Consider the following 14,139-nt stretch of genomic DNA (forward strand, 5'->3'; position numbering starts at 1 on the left):
GGGTTCCCTGCCATGATCCTCACTCTCTGGCTGTGCCTCTCCATGGAATGAAAAAGTGAAGGAGCTAAGAAATCACGCCCACTTGCAGTCTGTGTTCCTGGCTATGAGCCAGATAGCTAGGACCCCATAATTCCCTGTCCCACCAGCCCAAAGCTTGCTTACACAGCACATGCAGGCCTCTTCCCCAAATCCATCCTGCACTGCACTACAGGTGTATACCCCTAGACTCAAGGGGAGGCAGTTTGGGAGGAGTGTGGATGGGGCTTGGATGTGCAGACTGGGGTGTCCACCTTCATGCTTACCAGGACCCTTGTGGCAAGCTGTAACTAGACGTTAAAAGGAAAAAGACCCAGGGACTTGTGGGGAGAACAGGCCAACCTGGTTCTCGTGTTATCACCTTCCAGCACATGTCTGAGAATTCGGTTTTGAACCTAGATTTCTGTTCCTTGAGAAGAAATATTTGTCAAGATAGAAGTGTGTGTATGTATATATGTATGTGTATATGATTGACTCTTACCTATTTAGACACTTAAAATATATGTCAAGTTGGGCCTCCATTTCTACTCTTGCCCCGGGCAAGAGTAGTGTATGTGCTTCAGCATCTGAATAATTTTTAAAAGATGGATGTTTGCTTATACTAGAGGCTGTTTTTACCAATCCTTGTACCCCTTCTCCAACTGGACTGGCTAACCAGGTTAAAGCATACTGACTAGGATTCACAGTGAGTTGAAGGCTCACAACTGGGCTCCCCCTTGTATGCTGGAGAAGTACTGCTCCCACCAGTTGCATGGTATGTATACCTCTAGTTAGCTGTTTTTCCCCAAACTTGTTATGCCAGTGGCATTGTTGTAATTATATAATTTAAATATTACGTAAACCAATGAAATTCAAGTGGAGGGAACTTTAGCGATGAAGAGCAAGTGGCTGACAAGTTAGTTGTGTCCAAGATAATTGTAAATTACAGAGGATTGCAAAAAAGAAAAATACACATCTAGGACTCTGAGTTGAGATTCCTTCACTTGTATCTGTAAGTTCCTGGTCCACTTTAAAGAAACATACCAGAAACTACAGGTGATCTATTATGACTGTGGCTTATGTAAGAAAAACTAATCAGTTGATCCACACTTAAAAAGGCCATAGTTCAAATCAAAAGATTGGCTAATGTTGGGAATTCCCTGGCTGTCCAGCGGTGAGGGCTCTGTGCTTCCACTGCAGGGGGTACAGGTTCGATCCCTAGTCGGGGAACTAAGATCTCGCATGACACGCAGTGCAGCCAAAAAAAAAAAAAAAAAAAAAAGATTGGCTAATGTAATCCTCTGCTATTACTGCATTTTTTAAAGCTTTACATGGAATAAGATTTGTTATGCCCTTTATGAACCTGATAATTTTTCCCTTTTCTTGTTATCATGACAATTTTCAAACATACAGAAGAGTAGAGAGGCTATTTATAATGAACACCTTTATGCTCATCACCTAGATTTATCAGTTAACATTTTGCCATGTTTGTGTCATTTTTTTGTTTTAAAAAGTTTCACTCATAAGTAGTACTGTAATATGCATCAATGATGACTTTTTCTTTTAAACACAGCCACATTCCATTAACATTCTTAGCAAAATTAATATTGTCTAATGGCCCAGCCCATATTAAAATTTCAGCTGTCTCAAAAATATCTTTTTATGGTTGCTTTTTTCAAATCAGGATCCAGACAAGGTCCATGCCTTGCATTTGGTTATGTCTCTTAAGTCTCTGATTTTGTATTAGTTCCCTCACCACCTTTTAAATGCCATTGATAAAGAAACTGGGGCATCTGTCTTGTAGAATGTCCCACATTCTGATCTATTCTCTATAGCCTTTGTTAAATCTAGAGTTATGGTTAAATGCAGGTTCCATTTTTTTTTTTTTTTTTTTTTTGTGAGGTATGCGGGCCTCTCACTGTTGTGGCCTCTCCCGTTGCGGAGCACAGGCTCCGGACACGCAGGCTCAGCGGCCATGGCTCACGGGCCCAGCCGCTCCGCGGCATGTGGGATCTTCCCGGACCGGGGCACGAACCCGTGTCCCCTGCATGGGCAGGTGGACTCTCAACCACTGCGCCACCAGGGAAGCCCGCAAGGCAAGAATCCTTCACAGGTGGTGCTGTGTACTTTCTGTTGCATCACATCCGTAAGTGCATAATGGCAGGTTGTCCCACTTAAAAAGATTGATCAGTGGGTTCAGGTGGTGCCAGCCTAATCCGTCTATTGAAAAGTTCCCCATCAACGTTTCAACTTAATTTTAGCCTCTACTGATGAGGGCTGTCCTTCATACGGCATTAGGAGTAGCAATGATTGTTCTATCATTCATCATTTATTAGCTGGAATTCTCATTAGTATTTTGGTTACACTGAAATCCTCTTCCAATAAGAAAGGCCAGATAAATACTTGATATTTTTATCGAGATTCAGGATAGTGAGGTGGTGCCCTGGCAATCTTCAATCATGACTAATGAGTTTCATTTTTAAGGAATCATGAAGTCAAGAATTTTCATATATTTGATGTGTTTAATCAATAGCAGTTATTCATTTTGATGTTCAAAATTTACCATCTTTGGTCCCTCAGGTTAGCACCTGTGTCCGATGATCCTGTTAATCTTTGGTAATTTCCTTCCTCTGAGTGCTACCTACTTTTTTCTTTTCCTTCTTCTATGTCTTCTTTTTTTTAAAAAAAAAAACATCTTTATTGGTGTATAATTGCTTTACAGTGGTGTGTTAGTTTCTGCTTTATAACAAAGTGAATCAGCTATACATATACATATATCCCCATATCTCCTCCCTCTTGCGTCTCCCTCCCACCCTCCCTATCCCACCCCTCTAGGTGGTCACAAAGCACCGAGCTGATCTCCCTGTGCTATGCGGCTGCTTCCCACTAGCTATCTATTTTACACTTGGTAGTATATATTAGTCTGTGCCACTCTCTACCTACTTTTTAAATTAACCTACCAACTACCAGTTTTAAGTAATCAGAGGACTCTACATAAAACTGAGTTCCCTAAAACTGAGTTCCTCTGTCGAGTTTATGATTAACCTCTCTATCCCAAACCTTACTTCCTTTCTTGTTCCACACCTCAGGATTGAGGAGTATCAAGGAAAAAGGGGGATTGTAACCAAGCAGGACCCTATGGGGCGTTCCTGGGACAGACACTCCCCCCCACCCCCATGTCCTCCACCTGCCTCTTGATTGTAGAAAAGCTTTAGTCTCCCAGGCCTCCCCTGATTCTCAGAAGGCTGGCTCAAGAGTGAATGATTAGGAAATAGGAAGATGTAGAAACAAAGAATAGCTGTTGAGCTGGGAAACTGGCAACAATTCAGACTATAAACCAGCCACATAGAATCATCAAACTCCCGTTTCCCTGAAAGAGATAAATGAAGGTCTGACACACAGTCCTAAGTTATTTTAACAGGAAGCAGACCCCCACCAGATGAAAACTGCTGACCACAAGCACGTAGACAACATACTGGTCGAAACCGGAAGATTGGTGATGCTGGAAACTTCACCTTGATGCCAACCAATCCAAGAACTGTGCACGAGCTGATCACGTGCACTGCCCCCTCCCTCACACTGCCTTTAAAACCTCTGTCTCCTAACTAGCAGTTTGGAGATGGTCTTAGGACATCAGTCCACCATCTTCCCATGTTGCTGGACTCCTGAATAAAGCAACTTTTCCTTTTCCACTAACACTTGTCTCTGGAGTACTGGCCTCATCTGGTTACATACAGCATAAACTTGTATGTACACAGTTTGTTCCTTCTGGAAGGAAAAGCAAGAAACTGATAAGGATCATAACCCCTGGGAAATGAGAAGGAAAAGGACTTTTCATTTTACACTTTTCAAAAAAACAGTTTAGATTCCATGTGTTTTATTGAACATACATAATGGTACGTGGCGTTGTGCTAGAGGGCACAAAAATGTATATATCATGCAAGTTGGAAACCAAGTTAGCCCACTAAAAATAATTCAGGGTGTAAGAAAATGTATATACAACATATGTACTACTACAATAAATGTATGTTATGTATACCAGCATTCTCTACTATTATGATAAAATGATTTCAAAATGCAAAAAAAACAGTTTAGAAAACAACTCAAATATATGAGGGGAGTATTATCAGTTTTCACCATGGGCTGGTAATAGTAATTTTTGTAGAAAGAACTTCAAATTACAGTAATTTGTTTAGTGCTTTATAGTTTTCAAGATTATGTCAAAATTGATTCATCTGTGATCCTTAACAATAATTCTTTGGATTACACAGTTAAACAACCAGGTCCGGAATTGAATGTGTATATTTCTAGTCCTTAACAGGAGTATAACAGTCCGCGGGAGCTTGCTCGTCCCACAGACACCTCAACCACAAGAGCAATATTAACTCGGCTACTGTTTCCCAATCTATCTCCCATCTCACCTGATGGTACCCAAACCAGAGTTCAGGGAGTTATTCTGAATCCCTCTTGCAAAGCACACTCAAAAATTATTCGTTGTTTATCTGAAATTCATATTTAACTGGCATCCTATATTTTATCTGGCAAACTCACACACTTTGGGAAACACAGCTCAGCTGGTGCCTCTCCAATTCTAGGAGCAATTCCTAAAATCTCAGATCGCCTCAGTGCCCTGCTGTAGTTGTTACCTAGGCAACAGATAAAAAGAGCTTTGGCTACGTGTCTAAATCCCCAAAGCCAGGAAATCACCGGGCTCCGTAAACTTCGGTGAGGAAGCAGCGTTGGTAGTAGACCAGGCGAAGGCCAGGGTTAACGGCTGCGACACCAAACCAACCGGTACGTAAAGGCTCCGCGCTTGACGGCCCCTTTTGCAGCGGTTGCTGTGAGTGCCGTAAAGCGGCGTTGCCGCTGGTGTTGGCGGAGGTAAGGTGTGAGAGGCGCGGCTCGGCCTCTGGGGACGGGTGGACGCCTCAGGCGGGTGTCGCCGGTGGCTCGGGTACCGTCACTGGGCATTTCCTCCAGCCTAATGGGCACTTGCCTCGGCCCAGGCAGGCCATAGGTCGAGCGCGCTCCGGGCGGGGGATACTCAGTGAGGCAGTCCACGAGCACCTCGGGGTGGATGTGCGCTTCGGCGTCCCTCCCACGCTCTTGGGCTTGTCAGCAAGTAAAATCCTCATCCCGGGACAGGTCCGGTGTTGGAGGCCGATCGAGACCCTTGTAGGACCCGGCTGGGGTAGTGACGTTTGAATAGGGTCCTGAGAGCTGTCTCGGGATTTGCAAGAGGATCTCGGGGGCAGGTGTCGGCGGGAGGGAGGAGAGCATTGCAGGCTGTGGGGCCCGTGTGTGCAAAGGTGCAGAAGCATGAAAGGGACTACCAGGTTTGGGCAGCACTGCGTGTTAGGGTAATGGCTGGAGGAATGGGTGCGGAGACGGGAGGGCCAGAAATGTGGCGGGAGCTACCGTTGGGTCTCAACTGGGACGAACCTTGATGCCCCATGAGGGAGTGTGGAGTGCTTCCTTGGGTAGTGGGGGAGCTACAGCAGTTTTCTAGAGTGAGGGTAATTTAATTAACCATCCCTTTCTTTTATGCTTTCCCCCTGGGTTCAGCTTTCAGTTCAGTTGGAGGAGTATTTACTGAAGCGTCCCTTTTGTGTGCCTAATAATGGGGTGGACACAGCTAGCCATGCTAAATAAAGTTTCATATGAGAGAGAGAGAGAGAGATGACCGAAGCTTTGGATAGGAATCTGGGGAACTGAGTTAAGATTTCATCACCATCACCAATTTCACAAGTAACGAGAGAAGTCGCTTCTCTCTGGGCCTCAGTTTTCTCAGATGTAAACGGAGGACCTAGATAACAACAGGTTCTTTCTACTTTTGAAGATAGCAGGTTTCCAAAGAATAAACATCAGCCTATGAACAAATATGAAAGTGAGTGATGGAGCAGTGCATTAGGAATTGGGAAAAGTAAAAAAGGCTGGGATTGAGCTGTACTTTGAGGATGGATAGGGTTTGAGTCATCAGGAGCTATCTCTGCTGAGCACCACAGGTAAAGATACAGAAGACAGGAATAGGCATTTTAGAGTATATTTGCGGAGGTAGGCTTTGAGAGGATGGAGGATTTGGGAAGTATGGCACTAGAGGTTGAAGGAACCCCAAGTGGAAAGAAAATGCAGTACATTCTGAAAAGGAAGAAAAAAGGAATGAGAGAAATGTCAACAATATACAGTACTTGATTTCTTGGATCTAGGCGATTGTTATTTTGAACCTGTGTTTCTCAAAAGTGAATTTAACTGCTGTTGATAAAAATGAGAATTCTGTCAGAATTTTAGCATGTGATAATGTATTGGGAGTAAGGTGATGCAGATTGTAGCTTTGCGTTGCCAATAACTAGCCTCTTGGGCTGTCATTTATTTCTTTCAGATCCTATTCTCCTCTGTAAAATGATGTTCTTGGATTAGGTGGTCTCTCTTCTCTAAAACCTGTAAAACAGGAGTCTGTGAGGATGGAGAACTATTCTCTTTGAAGGGGGCAGGGAGATAGTAGATGGAGAATAAAACTGTTAACTTTGAGGTGTAGGAAATAGAGTTGGTTATATAGACAGATGGGGTTATAGACTGAAACTTAAGTAAGTTTTCTCTCAGAGGTGGTATTTAAAATCTTGAAAATGAGTTTGCTTTTAGGGAGAGATTGTAAAGAGTATAGGGTGTGCGCATGGATAGGAGACTAGAGAAATGATTGAAGGAGACATGTAGATCTCAGGGCTATGAGCTAGGACTCCTTTTCAAAAAGGATTACATTTTGGGGGCCAGCATTTTTATTAAAATAATTTAACAGTATTTACAGTAAATATTAATATTAAGCAATCATTTTTGGGAACTCTAGCAGAAAATAATTCAAACAGATACAGTCTCCACTGTCGTTCTGATTGTCTATTCAAAAGTAATATCATTTACATGCTTATTTATTCAACAAATACTTGTGTGTTTCAGGCACTGCTGTGTGCTAGGGATGTACAATGAAGAAGGCAGATGTTGTTCCTATCGTCCCTGCATGTAAAGGCTGTAGTGTCCAAATCAGTGCTTTTCAAATTTTAATGCAAATATGAATCACCTGAGGATCTTAAAATGTAGATTAAATGTAGATTCTGAATCAGTAGGTCTGCAGTATGGCCTGAAAATTCTGCATTTTGACACGCTTCAACATGATGCTGAGGTTGCTCATCTGAGGACCATACTTTTAAGTAGCAAAGATCTAGATCCTGTCTAGCAGGTATTAAGCCACTACTACTACTTACCAGCTGTTTTTATTAATAATTTTGTTGTCTTTATGAAAATAATATATGGTCATTATAAAAATTTTGGGACAATATAAAAAAAGCATAAAGAACAATGTAAAAATCATGCCAATCCCCACACCTAGAGATGACCATTATTTTTTTGTATTTTTATTTTTTGCGGTACGTGGGCCTCTCACTGTTGTGGCCTCTCCCGTTGCGGAGCACAGGCTCCGGACGCGCAGGCTCAGAGGCCATGGCTCACAGGCCCAGCCGCTCCGCGGCATGTGGGATCTTCCCGGACCGGGGCACGAACCCGTGTCCCCTGAATCGGCAGGCGGGCTCTCAACCACTGCATCACCAGGGAAGCCCTGAGATGACCATTATTGATATATTGGTGAACATCCATCCACATTTTATGTATGTACATATATTCACACTTTATATTTTGTACTAAGTACTTGATGCTTGCTGAGCCCTATGTTTGATTCTGTGTGTTTGATTCGCTTTATAATTTTACTAAGATCAACACCCAGATATCCTCAACCAAGCAGTTAAGTACTTGCATTCTTGAGGGGAAGACTTTACTCAGTTAAAAATAGCTTGGTTTAACACTACTCCAAAAATTGGAAGATAGTAAGATAATTAAAGCTTATAATGTGTGTGGGCTGTAGTATTTGTTAATTGAGCCACAGAATGAGAGAATTTTTTTAAAGTTTTTTTGAAACTTAGTACTTTTTTTCTCTCATTACAAAATCAATCGATATTCACATAGGATAAATAAAAAGGAAAAAGAAAAGCACCTACAGTCCTTCCAACCCAAAGACAGCCACTGTGTTTTTACACTGGTGTGTATGCTACTAAGGTAGCTCTTAAATGACCCATGAAATAATGTATTAAATGATGTTTAGGTCAAAAGAAATCCTTGGTTCCTCAACTTTCTGCTGCCTTTGAAATAAACATAATCTATTGTTTCTACTGTAGAGTCTTGTGACGGAACAGCTAGCAGGTTGACTGGTGTCTATAGGATGTACATAGGGCTCAGTGATATTTGTGAACTTAATGGAAAAATGAATGAATGAGGGAACAAACCAAACTGACCTGTGTGACATAAACTCTGGCTGTCACTCTTCACCTGCAGTTGCTCGCATTCACCACTTACCTCAAATACTTTTGTATACTCTTCTGGGCACACAGAGCTCTTGGGGCAGCAGAGGTCCATCATAAATCTTTTAAAATCTATGTCTGTGCTTGAATTCTACTGTGGAAGACTACAGAATATGGAATACTGGGGAATATGGAAACATATGATAGCCTCCTGTCTCAAGGAACTATAACTAGTTAAGACTGCAAAAATAGTACAAATACACAGTGCTGTGTGGATATAAAAGAGGGAGACTTTAGTTGTCTGAGAGCAAAGGGAATTACTAGTAGGCTTTTAAGGTGACAGTTATTAATTATTGCTGGCATTTATTGTATAGTTATCATGTTCTAGGTACTGTTCGGTGCTTTACATGTATTAGTCTGTCAGAACAGCCCCGTGAGTCAAGTACAATTTATAGATCCACTTTAAAGATGGGGCATAGAAAGATTAAGTAACCTGCCTAAGGACGTACATATAGGCTGCAAGTGGCAGAGCAGGATTTGAACGTAGCAGTCTGTCTTTGGAGCCTATGCTCTGAACTACTCAAAAGACAGTGAGGGGGCAGGATGTGGGGGAGAAAGCACTGTAGAGAGAAGGAATAGCATAGACAGATGCACCGAGGTGAGCAAGCACTGTATTGATGGGTTCATTTAGGGGATTAGTACTAAATAAGCCATAGAAGTTCTGAAAGCAGGGGAAAGTGACACAAAGTGGTACTATAGAAATGACTGGACTTTGGTCCCTAAGATGGGTATTTTGAGGAAAGCCTGGTGGTAGAGTACAGATCTTCCTCAATTGGATAAACCCATCGTAAGTTGAAAATGCTGTTAATACACCTAACCTACCAAACATCATTAGAGTTTAGCCTAGCTTACCTTAAACATCTTCAGGACACTTACATTAGCCTACAGGTAGGCAAAATCATCTAACACAAAGCCTAGTTTATAATAAAGTATTGACTATCTCATATAATTTATTGAATACTGCAAATTAAAAGCGGAATGGTTATAAGGGCCAGTTGTTTCCTCTTGTGATCACGTGGTTGGCTGGGCGCTGTGCCTCGCTGCCACTGCCCAGCATCATGAGGGATTACGTGGCATTTATTGCTAGCCCAGGAAAAGATCAAAATTCAAGTGTGGTTTCTACTGAATGCTTGTCACTTTTGCACCATTGTAAAGTCAAAAACCATAAGTCAAACCATCGTAAGTTAGGGACTATCTGTACTCATGTAGGAGGCTTTCTATTCAGGCAGAGTTAGTAAGCCTTTAAATTAGGCTAACTATACTGGAAATGGGAAAGAAATAACAGCTTGTAGAGGCACTACGAAGAATGTAAGTTTGGTGACTCAGATGTGAAATTAGAACCACAAAAACTATTTTGTTTTGAACATAAATATTTAGGGATACCATTAACAGAATAGAGGGGCAAGTCATGAAAGAAATCTGGTTTGAAGGTGGACAGTGATTTGTTTTAGGTGCTGGTGGAATGTTCAAGAGGACATCACCAACAGTCTGGTGAAATATTTATAAGTAGTAAGTAGCCAGTAGATATGGGAGGTATATCTAATAAAGTGATTAGGAGCAAGAGAATGTAAAGAGAACATCCATCCAGATTTCATATCAAACACAGAATAGTAGGTATATTAGGCAATGCCACTTCCTTCACCCTTTTACTTTGCCCCTGTAATATCAGTCCCTTCCTATCTTCACTTCCTTTCTTATCTAGGTCTTTCATTTCAGACACTCTCTAAAAACTCAGTACTCCATAGCCATTTCAAAAGGAGTCACTATATATTTATGATTTTTCTGGAGTATCAAATGGAGAGATTAATTTTTTAATCTTCAAGTGTCAGCGTATTGAGAAAGGTTGCATTGCAAAGGGTTAAGAAGTGAATGAGTGGTAAGCAGATAAAGAGACTTTTTAAACCCTTACAGTCTAACCTTTGCTTCCAGGCTACTAACGCTCTTTTGCAAATTTAGCAATGAAAGGAAAGGAAAAGGAGCAGCAGTATTTAAGGAAGATGGATAGCATCTGTTGCTACTGGGCTTTTTTTTTTTGGCTTAGAGCAGCTGAAAATGTTGATTTTTTTTTTTTTCATCTTAACTTTGAATACCTCTTCAGAAGCATTTTCTCTTTTGCTTTCCAGTCTGCTGCCTTATCTCAAAACATGCCTTTGCCTATTTAGACTACCCTGTTTCTTCTCTGTAGTTTAGCCTCCTGTTTTATTTTGCAGTGCAGGGCATATTTGAATCTCAGTTCTGTCTGATTCATACCACCTATACCTTCCTCTCACTCCCCAGTGTTCCTGAATAAATTGGATCTAGCAGCATTGAGGGGACCAGGCTAGCACACATCATCTTATGAGCCTAAGTTCAGTGTCAGGGCTGATTATTTCTTGTCCAAGGGCCTCTGATATCGAGAGGTGATCCAGAAGGCAGTAGTGGGGAGAATTAGGATAAGAAAGTAAGGCCGTTTGACATTCTTTCAAACTGATCCCTACCAAGATGATTCTCAAAAAAGTAGTTGGAGAGGGGATGTCAGGTTAAGCCAGGTGCCAAAGTTTTTTGTGCCTTTACCATCAAAGAACAAATGATAATGTGAAAGGGAAATGGGAAGCTGAAAGAATATGAAATACTGCTCTTGGCTGTAGCAAGAACCTGAGAGCTATCTTGAACTTCCCATCCTGTATATTTTTCCTTCAAATTTGTATATGGCTTTTATCTACCGCTGGTTTTTTCCAACCTTTCTCATGCCTTGACACAAAGCAAAATTGATAATAGAGGGCGAAAGAAAGGGTAAAAGAATGTGTTTGTTCTTGGCTGGAGGTGACAGTCTTGGACTCTAGCTACCCCAGGCTCAAAAGACTGAGAGGATTGATAGCTCCGACACCCACAACCCGTTAAAGGTTCAGCTGGGAAGCAGATCTGCCCATTCCTGTCTTCTTCATTGCCAGATCCTAGTTCATGCACTGGTTAGAGCCTGTTTCCAAGTCATCTAAGACTAATTCTATGCTGTAATATACCATACTTATATTAACCTTCTCATATTTGCATTAGAACTTGGAAGGTACTTGGGTACTTAAACCTGGTAACTCCCCTTAGAGTCCCCATTACATCTCCCCGCCCCCCTCATTTAAATTTACATTTCTGCGGTACTCTTTCTTCTTTGCCATTATTACTGTTTTCTTTAGGAAGCTTTACCTAAGTATATGTAAGAAAATACATTACTTGTCTTCTCTAGCATTTTTATTATGATAGCTAAAATGTCACATATAAAGAGAAATGTATACACAAATAATGTTTTTATTTTGGTTCTATGCTATATTTCTCCATATGTTATTTTAAAATGTTTATTGTTCAGGAGTTGGAACCAAGTATAGGCTTTAAGCTCTAAAAAAATCACTTTTTCGTATTTCATATTCTGTTTTATTATGAAAGTTTCTGTAGGACAGAGAACTTTTTAAAATAAAAACTTTTTAAAAGTAGTTTTGTGTTCTCTTGAGCATTGTGCAGAGTCTTTGAGTATACGTAACATACTTATTTCTTGATAATAATTCAACCACTTTTAGGCTGGTAGGGGAGATGATTCATGCATTCTAATAGCTATAATTCAAAATAGAAAGTAGTAAAAGCCTTAGGGTTAGTTTCCTCTCCTTGTGCTCCATAGTAACCTGTATTTACTCCATGACCATTACACTTGAAATTGTCTCTATATTTATCTCTGATAGAGTCTATCACAATTTAGAACAGTGGTTCTTAATAGATGTGAGGGTGGTAAGGATGGTGCTTATGCATTTTGGAAAAAACTTCCCATGCTGTTCTTTAGCACATCATACCCTCTACCACCATTACCATCACCATTCTTCTTTTGAAAACTCTTACATACTCATCTCTAACATCTTAGAAGATAGGGAACTGTATCATTTTCTCTCCAGCTTAGCATTTTATTGGCATCTCTGCCTGTTAAGGTAGACAGTAAATATTTATTCCCTTCAAGAAGGTAAGACTAGGAATTTAGAGTTAGGGGAGTTCACTTCTGACTTTGAAGAGCATGAAAGATTTCATAAAAGAAGGGTCACGAGAGGAGTGATGAAAAGAGGTGTAGAACTGGTTCTGTGGAAATGGATGAGAACATTTCAGACAAGAGGGAATGAATATAAAGCAAAGAGGCAAGAAAGGTCGTGTGTATTCCAGGAATACCTGGGCAAAAACCAAAGAGTGTGTGAAGTGGGAGAAAGCCTAGAAAATTTGCGTGTGTTCAGTCAGATTGTGAATACCCTTGAATGCCATTACAGTTGACCCTTGAACAGTGCAGGTGCCAACCCTCTGTCGACTGAAATAAAAACACACAACATGAGAGCTGTGAGTTTCAGTTTTATTTGGGGACTTACTGAGGACTATGGTCTGGGAGACAGTCTCTCAGATAGCTCTGAGTAAGAAGAGGTAGTGGGGGAGGTCAGTAGATACATGATTTTGGCAAAGGGGTACGTGCACTCAAGCACACATGTCTGTAGAAAGTTGCTGCTAGTCACGAGGAACACATATCTCAGTTAATGATTTTAGTGCTTTTCTAAGTATGGGAAGATGGAAGGGTCCAGGTTCATAAACTGTTTCTCCTGAAATATTTCTAAGTATCTAAGGGCCTGTTTTACCTGTTTCCCCAGAGCACAGAGTGCCTCATCCTGATCTTCACCCTGAATTCCTTTCAGATGTGTTGTAGGTCAGCAACTGCAGTGGCTAATGACTTGATTCTTGTAGAACTGGATGGTGGGCACCATTCTTTATTTTACACCTCCCTGCAGTCAAAAATCTGCAGGTAGCAGAGTCAGCCCTCCGTATCTGCAGTTCCACACCAAAAGATTCAGTCAACAACAGATTGTGTAATACTATTTATTATTGAAAAAAATCTGCATATAAGTGGACCTGCGTAGTTCAGACCCGTGTTGTTCAAGGGTCAAATGTATGTGGAATTTGAGCTTTATTTGTAGGTGGTAGAGAACCACTGAAATATTTTGATTATGGTGTAATTTGATTCATTTATCAGCAACTTCGTATATCTGTCAATGTATAGGTAAGATTATGGGTAGGCAGAAAGTGGAACCTGGGACATCAGTTACAATTAAGACATTTGTACAATTAGAGGTCAAATTAGAATGACAGTGAAGAAAGAAGAGGGAGTTGGTGCCAGAGGGATTTTAGAGGTAAACTCAACAAGCCTTGGCCTCTCTTTTTTAAAGTATCACATTATTCATTTTAAAGTGGTAACTCCATTCCTAATGAAGAGATGGTGCTAGCAAATAGGAATGTTTTGACAGGCTAATATTCTTCCTTTGCAATAACTGCCTTGGCATTTATAGAAAATAAGTAGTGAAGTAAAGTTAACTGGATATCATCTTGATAATAAAAATATAGTTGTGATTGATATATTCTGGAGGTTTATTTCATTTAAGAATTAACTGTAGGTTAGAGTTATATCCAAAGAAAGAACAAGATATTAATTTGGACTTTATGTTTCTGTAGTGGTTTATATAGGCCTTTCTTTCCACCTGTTAATTCTGGCACAGAAAAGCCTGGGTTCTATAGCACACTCCAAATGCTACTTTACATTTCACTAGGAATCAGTGTACAATATGTTGATGCACTATTTACTACAACTACAAGAAACTGAGCTGAAATACTGAAAATGAAGGATATTCTTTTTGTTATCTTGTGAGCTGTCCTTATCAGAGTACATATTTGACTGTTTTAT

General features: G+C 40.7%; 1 protein-coding gene across 5 annotated transcripts in view; it reads left to right on the forward strand.

The window, feature by feature from the left end:
* Window positions 1-4,868: 4,868 nt before the first annotated feature.
* FKTN (fukutin) overlaps window positions 4,869-14,139 on the forward strand; it is an 89,156-nt gene continuing 79,885 nt past the window's right edge. For 4 of the 5 annotated variants that reach the window (XR_013829119.1, XM_079927074.1, XM_079927075.1 and 1 more), the window contains exon 1: window positions 6,964-7,243. The gene's annotated coding sequence lies outside the window, so the exon portion shown is untranslated. Of the gene's footprint in view, window positions 4,897-6,963; window positions 7,244-14,139 lie in introns of those variants that run through there. The other variant, XM_079927073.1, reaches the window with a different exon arrangement.

The sequence above is a fragment of the Stenella coeruleoalba genome, assembly GCF_951394435.1.
Source record: "Stenella coeruleoalba genome assembly, chromosome: 7".
Classification (NCBI taxonomy): domain Eukaryota; kingdom Metazoa; phylum Chordata; class Mammalia; order Artiodactyla; family Delphinidae; genus Stenella; species Stenella coeruleoalba.